This window comes from Micromesistius poutassou (genome assembly GCF_964030765.1).
Source record: "Micromesistius poutassou genome assembly, chromosome: 9".
NCBI lineage: Eukaryota > Metazoa > Chordata > Actinopteri > Gadiformes > Gadidae > Micromesistius > Micromesistius poutassou.
The window spans coordinates 19,932,180-19,946,259 of NC_140279.1; positions in this window are offsets into that span (position 1 = coordinate 19,932,180).

Consider the following 14,080-nt stretch of genomic DNA (forward strand, 5'->3'; position numbering starts at 1 on the left):
GACACACAAACATACACAAACAAGTGTGTGTGGATGAACGTGTCCATGTATTGTACAGAATATTCACACTACAGAACCTCCCCGCCCAATAACACTCGCAACACATCATCTAGTGGACAGTTACAGTTACAGTAGACGTTTTGAGATAGATTTTGACTTCCTAAAGGAACTAAACTACTATGTGACGGTCATGATGGTTAGATGTTATCGAGTCAAGGGAGATAATGACTTTTGACCATTGTTTGTTGTGATATTTTGGTTCATACTCTACGATGTCCAGTTACTGGACACTCAATTGACTCAATGTGTGGACATATCTCTGAATGGGATGTAAATCAGGGAGAAAATATGCACTTGAATAATATATGGCTTACTGTATTCGTATTTCCTAATTATAACAAGCCTTCAGATCTGTCCTCTTGGAATTTGACTTTGCCATAGCAATTAGCCATAACCGTGTGCATCTTGAATAGTAATTATCGAGACATTCGGATGAGGTTTCCTCTAATGAGCTACATTATCATATTCCGGACCTTTATACGGCCCATTACCGTAGTAGCCTGCAAAAATAACCGTAAAAATAGAAGCCGAGGCACTCGATGCCAGCGGATCCCCTTGCAAGATCTGTTGTGACTGCAAAGTTTGCTCTCATCGGCACACCACGCACAAACACGCACACACACACACACACACACACACACACACGCACACACACGGGCACACACGTTAGACGACACACGCACACATCGCTGGCTCTGTCTTGGTGGTTGCTTTAAGAGCTAGGAGACTCCCGCAGCGCTTCCTATCGGTTACATAGAGGGATTATTGTGGGGAGGACGGATCGGGTCCCCCCCATCTGCTCTTTTATCGAGGGGGATTACCAGTGGCAGGGAGGGGACAGTCCCAACACAAACTACAGCATTGCTCAGACAGTGACACACCACACCGCGCCATGCAATGTATGTTCATGCGGTGCATGGCCAAAGACATACACATGCACTGGTTACATGTTACAATAACATGACATTAATTAATGCACCATTAATTAACATTGGTAACAGTTCATTAATGGTTAATCGATGGTCTAGTTATCACTACGAACGGTGTTCATGTTCACAAATCGTTTTGATGTTTACTAAAGGTGTTCGTGTTTTTAATTTGTTGACAAAGATAATAGTATTCATGTAAACTAAGATATACATTCATACATTATTTAAAAGGGTTAAGCTAACCCACTAACCCCAATCCCTTTGCTAATGATATATAATAATGCTTATTACTGCATGACCTTTATGTACTTTATTGTAAAGTGTAACCTGTAAGCTCACATTCCATACACTGCACCCTATAGTAATTATATAACACACTATGATGAGTCAAGGCGGCCACAATTGAAGGTCATGTATTGTTCTTTATTTATTGTTATTATGTTTTCACTGACTCTTTCACTAAATCTGATGGACAGTGCTGTTCAGTAATAGTGATAGACAGTTGTTTTCCATTTCAGGGTTACATCCAGCCATGTTGACCTCTGTCTCTCACTGTGCTGTGACGCCCACTACATAAGCTCTTTAAAGTAGCTGACCCTGGGGGTCACCAGCACCCTGGAGAGTTAAGGGGGGTTGGGGGCGGGGGATCCCCTGATACTGGCAGGCCATGGTGAACGCCATAAACCAGGCATGCTAGTTCCTCAAAGCCTGTTCAGTATGCAAGACCAAAATGTCTTTATAGTATGGTGACCATGACAACAGACAACTGTTGCACTCTCGCTCTGTTTACCCTTAACACCTTGTGTAAATATATGTCTCCACACACGCCCTGTCTGTTTGGATAAGGTCATAAAAGTTTGTAATCTTCTTGTGCTATAAAAAAGGGAATGAATTCTATAAAGGGTAACTTATTTTTGCTAATCAAAAAATCCTCATTCTATAATCAGCATATTATATGATCAGCATAGTCATTGTCCAGACATATATGTTGATAAAGTAAATTAAAAAGAATCATATTATAAAATGAAATTAAGAAACTTTTAAATAGTCTCTTTTGTATTCAGTTATCAAATCTGCACAACTGACCTTAGCAATATTTATGATATGTTTATGCCAACGGTGCTTCCATTTGATCATAAGCAAGAAATAGCTTAGCTTGGTGGTTCCCGACCTTTGACCTTCAGTGTAACACTAAATTGTCATTGAGACTTATCACAGATACTCATATGCAAACTGTCAAAAATAGATGAATACACATGCAAAGGCTGAGCAGAGAGTGCCACCCTTTATACACGATGAGCTATTATTGGAAGAAGGCCGTTGCCAGTGGGAAACAGTGGAGAGGAAAGGCAAACAGCGCTACTTATGCTCCCAGCGTCCATTCAGCAAATTAACACAAAACACGAAAGAAAAACACTACAATGTGAAACAAATCGTATTATGTTTCAAATAATAATCCATAGTACTTTATTTACTAAACAATAATTATAATATATATATTTTCCCTGATCTAAATGATTTGTTCTGTTATTCGTCTCATTTGTCTACTTCAAGAATAAGATCCCACGTAGCACCAGTGCCCTCGCCAGGGGTATGCATACCACAGGCTGGAAGGAAAGTAGTACATCCAGTAACATCTAGTGGAGCATATTGGATGGTTGGATTAATTAGCCTTAATCCCCCTCGCCCCCCCCTCTTCTTGCTAAAACCAAACGTGATGCTGCACTAACAGATTCTCTGGCCGTGGAGGAAGGGACAAATGTTGGGGGGCTGATGTACAGGGCAGGGACAGGTGCTTCTCTGGCTGGCTCTTTGCTCTAACGCCAAAGTTGAAGCCTGCCAGAGGATACCTCTGACGCTGGATAATCGGCCCGGGCAGTTAACGCGTCTGTGGCTGGTGTCGGACCGTGATGAGAGTGAATACCCTCTGACCTCTTTAATGGCACAACACAGGCCATAGATTTACACACACACACGCACGCACGCACACGCACACAGCCACAGGATAAAAATATCCCCCGTTGGCATCGGCCTTATCGCCCTTCAAGGCTGGACAGGTTAAGATCAGCAGAGAGCCTGTTGTCGCCAGCGGGTATCAGCGCAGATCCCTCCTTCACTTTCCCCGTCATCACAGTGAGACCAGCAGTACTGTGGAACATAACAGTACACAGTGACCCCAAAGACAATTAACTCCGTCTCACACATCAGACTGCACATTCATATCTAGGGCGCAAACCGTCCATAGTCAAGCTATGCCAAGCAAGAAATCAAAATAAATTTGAAATCTGAATCTTGTTTTTGATAAATCACAATGAAATGAACAGAATCAATTTATCCTAGTATGCCATTACAATTTTAGATTTATAACCTGGGGATTATTGTCGATTTTAGATACAATATGAATATTATTATTATTATTGTTTATACACCGTCGTCTCTTGCTGGATGTATTTAATACTTTAAACAAGCTTCTGTGGTTTGAATATTTAATTTGCACTTTTGGTAATTTTTTCTCTGTGCCATTTTTGGTGCCATAGGCAAGATGAGCAGAAGGTACCGCTAGCCTTTTGCTGATCTTGCCTTGGGCACCAAAAGGGCTAGGGTCGCCCCGCCTTGCACACACAGCGCTATACATTGACGGTAAAAGACCCACCGGTGCCAATGTTTCAGTGCAAAGGCCAGACAAACAGACAAACTAAAATCGGTTATTCGTTTGGATTGCAGGTCTGAGAAGACGGCTCAGTGCGCTGATCTGGTGTCTGACAGAAAGAACGACAGGCTGCGGTCGTCCGGGTTCCCTCCTCCACCGCCCATACCCATGTCCCCTATCGCCGAGAAGATGGAGGGCCTGAAGTCCATCAATAACCGTAGCAACGGCCTCCGTCTGGGGCGCCTGGCGCTGTACTGCCACCTGGAGAAGGTGGAGACCATGCGCTGCTTCTGGGAACTCAAACACGTGGAGCTGGAGGGGGGCGACCAACAGGTTAGCACAATGAGATACACGCCTTCTAGTTTAGCCCCACCTCAAATAGTAAAGCTGCTTGTGAACCCGAGTATGCATGAAGACTAAAATCTAAGAAGTATTGCCCTAACCGGTCGCTAGAGGGAGTTGTTCGTCTTTCGAGGGACATGAGCTTCGTTCACTAGCGTACAGACCATGGGGTACAGACGCCTTATGGCCAGAAGGTGGTGTCTCCTAGCAGTTTCGGATAAATAAAACAACGCAATTAGCACTACCTAGCATTACAACCCTACAGTGTATAATAACGTACAAACCACGAGTAAATAGTAACTCATATTTAGCTGGGTTGTAGGCCATAATGAAATAGGTTATTAACCATAATGAATGAAAATAGGTTGTGATCGCCTTGACGTTGGAAGTAATGGATTAGTGCACTACTTTTAGGGTGCTGAGCAGTCACTCTTGCACCCTGTAACTTTGATCTAATTTTGTCATTATAATTTAGTTCTATCGTTTCACTATTTTTCACCCCCCGGTCTTCTCCACCATGTTCTCTTGGTTATGATCCCACTTGTTAGTAGGATTTGTTTCCTCAGTTGTTTCGCTTCGTAATACTGGATTTTTTTTTTTTTTTTTTTAACATTTGATAAACATACATTCCACATGCAACCCTGTAGCAGTTAGTACATAGCAGAGCAGTAATCCATACAGCGGTTCACGTGGAGACCCCAAGCCGGTCCGGTTACCTGACACTGTCACTCTGTCTCCGCCAAGCTGCTGCTTGTTAAAATCTTAACGCAATTATTTGTATTAGTGTAATTGGTATAAGATATACCTAATAAATGGTTTTAGGTCATTCATATTGGTTTAGTATGTTTGTTATGAACCTTAAGAAATAGGTACTGGTTTCTTTGTTGCAATACACTGTAAATATAGTAGGAGCATTATTACCAGCCTATTAACATGCACTTTCATAAAAAGGTGAATACACTGGATAAACACCTCCCTTTAAATGCACCCCATGTCATACATGTCTGTCATGTTGGCCGTTAAAACAAAATCTTGTCATGTTTCACATTATCATCATGAATCACATTATCTGAAGAACATGAACATGATTAATAGAGCTGTCACTAACACCTATCGTTTTGCTCCACAAATAACCTCACCATATTGGCACCCATACTGTAGACTCTTTGTCCATTGTTTTTTTTAGTGTGTGTGTGTGTGTGTGTGTGTGTGTGTGTGTGTGTATGTGTGTGCGTGCGTGTGTGTGCGCGTGCGTGCGTGCGTGCGTGAGTGATTCCAAGAAGAACAAACCAAACCAGATCTTAACAAACCAGCTTATGGATGTGTGTGCGCGTGCGTGTGAGCTCAGGCTTGCGTGTGTCACCGCCTACAGTATGTTTCAGTCTTCCTACCGTCAAAACACATGCACGTGCGTGGCCTTCTAAACGGTTCAGATGATGCATGTGCACCTTCTATTTCCAGCGCGAAGAGAGGGGCCAAGTAGTGGCCCGTACTCAGGGAACCTTGGACGCAATGAATGCATGCGTGAAGTGCTGTGTCCTCAGTTAAGAGATACCAGCACAGAGTCTCACTGACACACCAGCAGTAGGCATCTGATTCTGCATACAGAGGCAGCACCTCTGAACCCCGCCGCACCTGTCCCCCTCTCGTCTCCCAGAAGGCATGATCGCTCCTTTTAGGCAAAGGGAGGTGGAGGGGGAGGGCGGTAGAGAGAGAGGTGAAACGGTGTGGGTGGCTGGTGCCGGCAGCATGACTGCACAGCAGCACTCCCCTCACTCCCACCCAACCGCCACCCGCCACCCCACACCCCAGTGTGTGTGTGTGTGTGTGTGTGTGTGTGTGTATGTCTGCCTGTGTATGTGTGTGTGTGTGGGGGCGGGGGGGGGTTGTTCATACCCACACAGAAAGATAGTGGCTTAGCAACGGCTCGCCCGGTCGCCGGAGTAACAGTACAGTTGGGTACAGTGTAGTGTAGATTTCCCCGTTCCAACTCTGCCGCTGCCTCGCTCTGTGTCCACCGCAGTCAGCCATTTGACTCTATCGTGAGAGGTGGGGTGGGGGGGTGGGCGGGGTGGGGGGTAGAGGAGACCCAAGAGTGAGGAAGAGGAGATCAGCACGGGGCCGCCATGGAGAACCTCCTGAAGGATAAGGAAATATGGATCGTGGGGAGCGTGTGTCTCGTGGCCTCCTTCCTCTGGAGGGGATTATGGAATTTGTTCACATCCAAGAGGAAGAGGAGACCTTCCCGGTCAACGGACACACAGGTAAACGTCAGGCGTCGACGCGTCACCGTCTAGGATGCCCTGTTGCATCCGCACCGCCACGTCTTTGTGTCGATTTTGACAGAATGCAGAACCCAGAGCATGCAATGCAGGCAAAAGAAAGCACGTATATTTCTAATGGCAACGTACTGTGAAAACAGACAACCTTTGGCGATTCTGAGAGAGCCCTGGACTGTATAGGTCAAGAATTCAGTTGTTCTACAAAGAACGCCATCATGTTTGGTTTTGTTCATGAAAGAAAGCAGATGGATCAGGACAGGTATTCATGATCGTAAAGGTCAAAGGAAGATTGTGACGGATTAAACTGCCGAAGACCTGTGGTCCTCTACTGACGATAGGCCGGTGGCCATACCGCATAGTGCCAAGCCGGTAGGTCAGAGCAAAACTTAGTGGTGCTTTGATTGTGACAGGAGTGTGAGGTCTAGGGAGCCCCTGGTGGTGACCATGTGACCTGCCAATGGCCTAGTTTAGTAAGACCTCCATATAGAAATTGGAGGAAACAGACTCTCTGTATTTATAAATAAGATCCAGGAGTGTGCTTCTACAACATTCCAGGGTGTGGACAAGGAAGGATGGCTTAGCCAGGGCTTCTGTTGGACTTTATTGACATGATATCTTTGGCTGTTGCTGTGAATGTGTTGCACAATATATTCTGTTTTTGCATGTATCAGACACATCATCCATTGTGGGGCTGACTATCCCACTTAACCATGGCCCTCCTTTGCTTCTGACACATCGGTATCAAGTCTTCTTAGTTAACATAATCCTGTGGTAAATGGATCCTTCCATTCCATTTCTTCTCAGTCTTACTGCGGTGCTGGTCCTCGCTCTGTGTTTCAGTCCGCACTATAGTTCTACCAGATAGTTCTAGAGTAGCTACGACGATCTCTCTGAATACAACTATGCAATACACTATGTGTGAAGTAGGGCTTTGACTTTTGCCCAAAAATCATATTCAAAGTTTGTTTGTTTATTAATATTAATATTCAAATATATTCAAATATGTATTATTTATAAAACGGGTGGTTTAAATCAAGCGATCTGATTGGTTCTTAACTGTTGTATAATGGGCATATACATACGTAACTGCTATGATGTCCAATCAGTTTGAAGAGTTCCGTATCATGCCGCGCCTAACTTTAACAGTTTATTTATTCATAAAAGCAATAGCATAGTTCACTGAAGCCTAAAAATATGTTGATTGATGGAGAGGGTGGAAATGTTGTAAAGCAATAGGCACACGGTGAGTGAACTCGATAGTAGGCTCAATGACGAAGGGTTCAAATTATCTTTTCATCTAAGGGGGTCTCTCTATCGCATAAAAACCAACTTCAAAAAAAATATTTTACTATTTTACAATTAAAAAATTAACAAAACTGTCTTCTAAATTAAGGAAATGATACTGGGAAACGAATAAACCATTATAAGCAACGAGTGAACTTAATAAGCGATCAAAATACTTTCTGCAACCACCGCCTCTTTCCGTTGACTTAGTTGATTTAGTTTTCACCTTAAATATGCGACAGATGTAATTAAGGCAACCTGGTCTCACAGGAATCCGTGAAATGAGTCGGTCTACGTCCCGTTTACAAAAAATAATGCCCATAAAAGGTTTGAATATTAAGGGATCCCTAATATTCGTTCAAATATTATACTTTTTTAAAATATTCAAATTATATTCAAATAACGAAGTTCTGCAAGGCTGCAAGACAATTAGGAATCTAATTGGCTGGAGCTGCTGCCCCCGCGACCCGACCCCGGATAAGCAGATGAGGATGAGGATGAGGAGGATGTCCACAACAATTTCCTATCACTGTCCGTTTACATGCACAGCTTAATCACCTATCGTCTCAAAGGTTGAGACGATAGGTGGCGCTGTGCCCATTTCAACTAGTGGTAATAGAGTCACCGGCTGACCTCTTTACGTCACCAGCAACAACAAACTCAGGCGGCATTCGAGAAAGATGTTTTCAGTAGAGAGCTGTCACCTCACTTCGGGTCCATGTCACCTCAAAATAAATGTTTTTTTCTTCCGACGTGTTTACAATCTTTATTCATTCATTGCACCGCAGCCAAACTGACGGGGATATTCTCTGATATTATGAATCTTAAAGACTGTGTCAGGTTCTCAGACTCTCTGGTACTTCCACAACAAGTGAAGACTCGTAGTGGGGGTTATCTCGCCCATGGGGGAGAAGGAATTGGGGGAAAGGAACTTTGGCTTTGACTCTGAAGTCCAGATTGAACCTAACATGGAGGAGAAAGGGATTGTTGTCATATGCAGACTCCGCCGCATAGGTCATCCAAAAGCCGGTCGGGACAATGGGATGTCAGAGCGGAGGGTTTATTTTTTGACGTCGGACTAGTGGGCTGTAGGACCAATGGGAATTTTTCGGGTTATTGAGACGTCTGAGAAATTACATGGAAGTGAATTGACAGCTGTCTACTGAAAACATCTCTCTCCCACCGGAGCAGCCCCTTCGCCACCCGTCCGTATACGGCATTCCCCCAATTCCTCCTTCCCCATGGGCGAGATAACCCCCACTATAATGCTGCTATCCATTTGGCCTTTCGTGCTGGTACGCCGACCTGCTCAACGAGAACGTGACGTAACTTCCTGCCTCTTCCCACCTTAAAAGTGTTCCAGTAGTCTTTTGTGTGGACGAGTGGGAGAATAACGGACGCCTGGAGGTGGCAACAGTAGTAGCAGTCATTGTTGTAAGCAACATTAGGCTCTTTAGCAAACCAGCTTGAAAACAAAACTTTACATTGTATTACACGCACAGCAACACTGTGGAATGCATACATTGGTAACCGGATTAAAGCAGCAACGTAATCAAGTGTGTAAGAGCAGTGTACATCGACATTAAAGACACCAACGTGGAACAAAGAGAAAGAAAATACATCTCAACTAATGTTAACTACGGGCGCAGCCATCTTCGTTTGTCAAGCGTCACGGGGATCTTTGGCGACTCGGTTACTCATCAGAAGCCCCAGTGGGAGCTGGTATCCCCAAAGAAAAGGAGGCGTGCCTCAATGCCGCAAGAAAGCTGGGAGATCCGACTGGGATGGTGGGCATACCAAACAAATGGATAGCACCATTAGTCTTTACTTGTTGTGGAAGTATCAGAGAGTCTGAGAACCCGCAGTCTTTAAGATTCATAATATCAGAGAATATCCCCGTCAGTTCGGCCGCGGCGCAATGAATGAATAAAGATCGTAAACATGTCGGGAGAAAAAAACATTTATTTTGACAGATGTGCCCGAAGTTACTACTTTACAACCTCGTTGATGACCCAGATTTAGAAAAACATGTACTTTTAATTCAGCCTTGGGTGAAATCGAAGCGTAGTGTCTGTGTGCTTCCACCTTTAATGAATGCATGCCATGTGCGCTCCCGCGGCCGGGACACAATTCTTATAGGGGGTAACCAGAGACACTATAGAAGGAGGAGACACATCACTGAAAAAATCACCCATTGAAATGCATGGGGAAACTTCGTAACGTCGTTGTTTGCACATGTCCCGCCTCTTCCGGTGCCGTTGCTCCAATCATTTTGCAGGTCCTACACAGCCACGCTTTTTGCGACACTTATTATTTTCAATCAGGAGGGAAGAACCAGCAGCTGGAGTGGCACAAGCAGCATCGACTGGAAAACTTCGACTACCTGTTATCTTGTTTGCTCAGCAGCAAAAGCTAACTTTTAAAGCTAACTTGCTGTCAGTGCAGTGCCGGTGTTGTTATGCCGTAAATGAAAACTGTGTCGTGAAGCATTGCGCATGCGCAGTCCAAGATTACCTGTAAGAAAAAGGGCTTTTAAAACGTTAATTTGATACAAAACCAGCAAACCCTTTCAGCGATTTTAGTCTGTTTTTCATCGTGATTTCAAACATGTGTTTTTTATGCCCCTTAGATCTCGGAAAATGGAGATCCAGCTCTCTCCCTATTCATTAGACAGGGCCCTGGTCTTATTAAGACCAAATAGCTGCCCGAAAGGCGTGGCCAAGATGGCCACGAGTGAGAGGACTTGCCTAGAAGGACTTTGGGGTAACTACATTCACCGGCTTCCTCCATCTTCTGCGCCACCTTTTTAAATAAATCGCCGTTTCTCATTTTCCGACGGTGACAACAACACGACTATCGTCTCCTTCTACTTCCAGCTCACGGCCTCCGGAAAAGATCTCAAGCATGCGCAGAACGCATAATCCAATCCCAATCCGTGCACGCTTAGTCGAATAATCTAGGGGTCTTAATTCGACTATGAGAACCCAATTAGATTCAATTTTAGCTCGACTAAGGTGTATACATGCATCTTAATAATCCAATCATAGTTAGACTAACCCAATAATTCGACTTTCTTGAGTAGCATGTAAACGTATGAAAATGAAGTAATTCAGTTAATTCAATTAAGGAACACTGAAACACAAAATGCTGCGAATGTGCCGAATGTGAATCTTGATTGAGAACTGTGAACACACAAATTATCCCATTCTCAAACTTTTAATTATTTAAAAAAAAACAACACACAGAGTCTCACAGAGTCTGGGCCAGAAACCAGAAACTGCAAGGGGTGGAGTAACTCCTTGCTTCCTGTATCGTTAAGGAGATATTCTACCAAAGAAAACCTTTGTGGGCGAGTTTCAGAAGGGGATTTAAATAAGTGCATCTTATACAGTGGGCAAGTCTACAAGGTGTAGATTTGAAACTTTTACAGAAAATGTTATAGTTTACTACTGCTGGCCGAGTTTATGTTAGCAAATACCAGGCTCACAGATCCCTGCCTCCAATAACATGACACATCGGACTGTTAATCCCTTCTGTCTCTCTACCTGCTGCCTCTGCGCTCCACTGCTGTATCGTCGGTGTGTCTCTGGTGGTATGAGACCCGTGGGGAATGTGCTGTTTTTGCTTGGACTCTTCTTCAATTTGGCCTCTTAGCTGGTGTCCAGTGACGGCCGTTTGCGTAACTCACTACCAGCGCACTGCTGGCTCCAAGTGGTAGTGCTAGTCACATAGACACACTGGCAGGCGTGCACACACACACACACACACACACACACACACACACACACACACACACACACACACATACACACACACACACACACACACACACACACACACACACACACACACACACACCATAAAGCTGGTTAAAGTTGCCTTGATCCATGTCACACTGTTCCAGAGACAGAGATTGAGAGAGTGTAATACTTTTTGATTGAGATTTGGATCGAATTATAGCAACTAATGAATCTCCATTACTTGATTCATTGCTCCAATAACAATTAATAATTAATATATAATATATTTAAGTGATTTATTCACTCTCTATTTGGTATAAATTGGATTGTGGCTTACAAAGTTTACAGTCACATCTTTCAGTCCTTTACTGCCCTCTGGTGTTTGAAAGGCAGAACTTCTTTTTTTGTATTTTGTAAGATCAATCATGTTCGCTCTTATGATAGTAAATACAATTGAACTATCATTTCTAATGTTTCAAATTTCATTCGTAGATCAAGGCCAACTGGTATGACTTACTGTATATGAATGGATAAAGATTCACAGATACGACAGATTAATTCTTGAATACACTCACAATCTTTTAAAGTTTATAAAACTTGTAGTTCAAATGTGTTCAGTTCAGTGCGTGGTTGGTTGAGAATGCTAATAACTTTGACAGTGTGTGTGTGTGTTGTGGGCTGGGTGGTGGTGGTCACCGGTCACCCAGTTGTCTTTATGTTACATAACACTGAAGAGTTCCAACAGCCCCTTGGTAACAGCGCTGTGTCATCCTTGGAGTTTGTTTCTATGATAGAGATGTGTCGATGTTCTGATACACACACACACACACACACACACACACACACACACACACACACACACACACACATACACACACACACAGAAACACACAAACACAGCAACAACAAAAACTGCCGCACGCACGCACAAACAAACACACATAAACAAAACAAACTGAAGTCACACTTACACACACTTAATTCCTAGAGGGGCTAAGCCACAAACCTAAACCACTTACGTCAAACCCTGCGCTAATTTTGTTTCTTTACTCGCTGTCCCTGAAACTATTCAAGAACTTGACGCACCATTGATATCATATGCAGATCATTTTCCATCCAAGTGGCCAACTACCTGATGCAAAGGTTTATTTACCGTCCTATGAGCTACAATCAGTCCACTCGTCAGGCTCTGCCTTCCTGTCGATATATATGTGGTGTTGAGCAGGTTCAAAGCTTAAAGCACATTCTATTACTGGATAGCATGTGAAGCTACAAGTGTCGCATATTGACTTTGTATCCCTGCTGCCCTTATATGCGGTGTGTATTACATGTGGTAAGGACAGTGTCCCCCTGTCGGTCTGTTTCATTCTCGAACCATGCCCTCATACCAGACTAACACCCCTCTTACCTCACAGCAAATCCATACTGGATATTGAGAAGGTTGATAGTAAAGATACAGTAACCACACTTTACACGGCCTTTACACCTACATGTATTGGTTTGTGACTGACACTATTATGTTCATCAACATGTTATGTTGATGTTGTTATGTGTGTGTTATGTGCGTGTGTGTGTGTGTGTGTGTGTCTTTATGCCATGGGCCTTATTCACCTAGCAGCCATCTTAGTTCCATAAACGCTGACAGCTGACAGGTAGCCCCCGGTAGCATCCTGATCTGGAGAGTTCTCATTTCTCTCAGCAGTCCTCCATCCCATCAAAAGCCTTTTCCAAATATGTTGAAGTGCTTGGGCCATCCTCACTGGGGGAGGGAGTGTCAGTTAAAGACTCAGTGCCGCAGTCTGCCGAGTTAGAAAAACAATGGTGGCACTCCAGGTAAGTGCAGCAACCTACGGAGCAATCAAAACATCCGTTTTTATCTGAAGTAGACTTAATAACAATGTTAAAAGAGGAACAGAAATCTGTACGGAAGGCTTTACACAAATGAGAATATGTTTTTGCTTTACTTGAAATGGGTTTCGACCAGAGTGAACAGTGTCAGAGTCTGCGATATTTCAAAACCAACTCCTGCCCAGCCAAGGCCAGACGGATATTCATTGCAGACGCAAACATGCATATCAGGAAAGTCTCACAGCCTCTCTGACAGGTGTGACTTAGTCTGTTGGTCAAAAAGCCAGGGATAATAAGCCAGGGATAGAGGGATGGAGGTCAAAAACCCTGGAATGACAAGGAGAATCCTTCACACGTAGCGCCAAATCTCTGCGGTGCACTTTTCTTTGTAAGGAGACTTATTGAATCATTGACTTAGGGCCAGCCATGGAGAGAAGGCCTATCAGTAAACGTTTTTTCACTGCCAAATATGCCCGCCCTATGCCCACCATATTCCCGGCATGGTCCGCGAGTTTACACTGACCAAGATAATATACCGGCTTGATTTCGCAGTTTGCGTTCACGTTTGCAGCCTACACTCAGATGTATACTCATTCTTGCATGCGAGTGGCTTGAATAATAAAAGAAATGAAAACATTCAGAGTACGCAAAATATTCTAAAGAGGTCTACTCTCCGTGCGTAGTCCCGCCTACTCCAAGGCAAGACAGTGAAATTGCGCAGTGTGCCAAGCCGGCTTGGCAGTGTAAAATTGCCTTGTGTTTTCACTCCCTGAGGCCTGTTACTTTGATCAGCTGTTCTCTGATTACCACCTCAACTGGGTCTGTGTAGCGCGACTTCACGACTCACCTGTCTTGCACTTACACTTACTTTTAGCCGACACAGTGCTATCCAAAGCGACTTACAAGGCTAAGAACAAGAACAAAGTGCACCGTGGCTTTAGGAAC